The sequence below is a fragment of the Callithrix jacchus genome, chromosome 4 (genome assembly GCF_049354715.1).
Source record: "Callithrix jacchus isolate 240 chromosome 4, calJac240_pri, whole genome shotgun sequence".
In the NCBI taxonomy this organism is placed as follows: Eukaryota; Metazoa; Chordata; class Mammalia; order Primates; family Cebidae; genus Callithrix; species Callithrix jacchus.
This window is the reverse complement of record NC_133505.1, coordinates 161,334,551-161,336,416: the sequence shown is the minus strand read 5'-3', so window position 1 is coordinate 161,336,416 and position 1,866 is coordinate 161,334,551. Positions and strand designations below refer to the sequence as shown.

At 46.3% G+C, this 1,866-nt stretch overlaps 1 pseudogene; it reads right to left on the bottom strand.

The window, feature by feature from the left end:
* Positions 1 to 302: 302 nt before the first annotated feature.
* On the bottom strand, positions 303 to 1,316 carry LOC100397742 (mitochondrial transcription rescue factor 1-like; annotated as a pseudogene).
* Between the last annotated feature and the right edge of the window lie 550 nt (positions 1,317 to 1,866).

Sequence of the window (1,866 nt, the reverse complement as noted above, 5' to 3'; positions counted from 1 at the left end):
TTTTTTTTTGAGATGGGGTCTCGCCCTGTCACCCAGGCTGGAGTGCAGTGGCGCAGTCTGGGCTCACTGCAATCTCCACCTCCTGAGTTCAAGCAATTCTCCTGCCTCAGCCTCCGGAGTAGCTGGGATTACAGGTGCACGCCACCATGCCCGGCTAATTTTTGTATTTTTAGTAGAGATGGGGTTTTACCATATTGGCCAGGCTGGTCTCGAACTGCTGACCTTAGGTGATCCACCCACCTTGGCTTCCCAAAGTGCTGGGATTACAGGCATGAACCACCGCGCTCGGCCAAGCAATCTGTTTATTTAGACATTCTTTTCTTAGGCAATTTTACCTTCTTCCATCGTAACACTACTCTGTATTTTTTGCTTGCAGTCTTCAAACGCTTTTTTTGGGAGAATCTGCATCACTGTCTCTGTTCCTGATTCTTTATCCTCTCCAATGAGAAGATCCAGTGTCTCTCCCACTGTGACCATTCTGCTTTTCTTCCATCACTTTGCCCCATTCAGCCTGAGTTCACCTTTGCAAAATGCATCTTCCACTTTGTTTCTCCCAATATCCAGGCCCATCTCCAGGACATCATGCTTAAAAGACTGCACTGCTGTTTCCAGGTGTTTATAGTCTTTCACTATAGCAAGGCCATCCTCAAACTCCTTTTCCTGCTCACTCATCTCGTTCTGATCACTTTCTGCATCGAAGTCCTCCTCATCTTCTATTTTTCGCAGAGACTTTTTAGTAGATTTTTTAGAGCTTAAATTACTTTTGAGTCTTATGGAAAATGGAAAGATATATTCCAGAGATGTTAAAAGCCCTGGGAGTCTCAGCAAGAAAATACTATAGAAAAGTGTTTTATAATTTGATGCATGTAACTTGGTACTAGAAAAATACAAGTGTTGATTCCAGGAAGTACAGAGTTTTTGTGATGAAGTTGTCCCTTGGAGAACACCTCAGAGTCCAATTCAGGTATCTGGCTTTCTTTTTTTTTGAGATGGAGTTTCGCTCTTGTTGCCCAGGCTGAAGTGCAGTGGGGTGATCTTAACTCACTGCAACCTCCGCCTCCTGGGTTCCTGCCTCAGCCTTCGGAGTAGCTGGGATTACAGGCACACACCACCACACCCAGCTAATGTTGTATTTTTAGTAGAAATGGGGTGTCTCCATGTGGTTCAGGCTGGTCTCAAACTCCTGACCTCAGGTGATCTGCCCTCCTTTGCCTCCCAAAGTGTCGGGATTATAGGTGTGAGCCATCATGCCCGGTCATATGTAGCTTTCTTAAAACACCAGCATGCAGTTTGACACTAATCGTAGCCATGGCACTTATAACCTGTATATCGGGACCTCCGATCAGGCTTCTTTTTTCCTCTGAGGTCCACAGTGCTTACTGTTGGAGAACCGTCTATTGGAGATGAGAGGAGACTCAGGAAGAAGAGTCAGGAGGCCTGCCGTGGGTAGGGAAGGAGTTGCGGGTGCTTGGACCAGTCCCAGGGTTTTGGCAGTGAAGATGCTGGGAAGTCGGAGAGCTAAGGACAGTTTTTGAATGGAATTCCATCAGGACTTGATGGGTTTGGATGTGACATTAAAGGGAAGCCTGGCTCAGAATAAAAGGGAAGTTGGAAGAGGATGGAATGATTGATAAAGAAGTCCCCAGAAGAGGTGGGAAAATGGGATTCAGCGTTGGAGAGTGTGTGTGTGTGTGTGTGTGTGTCTGTGTGTGTGTGTATAGGGTGGTTAACAGTTGATCAGAGAGAGCTTGGGCAACAAAGCAAGACTGTCTCTACAATTTTTTTTTAAATACTAGCTTGGTGCAGCGGTGTGCTCCTATAGTCTGAGTTACAGGAGGCTGAGGCAGGAGGATTGCTTGAGCCCAG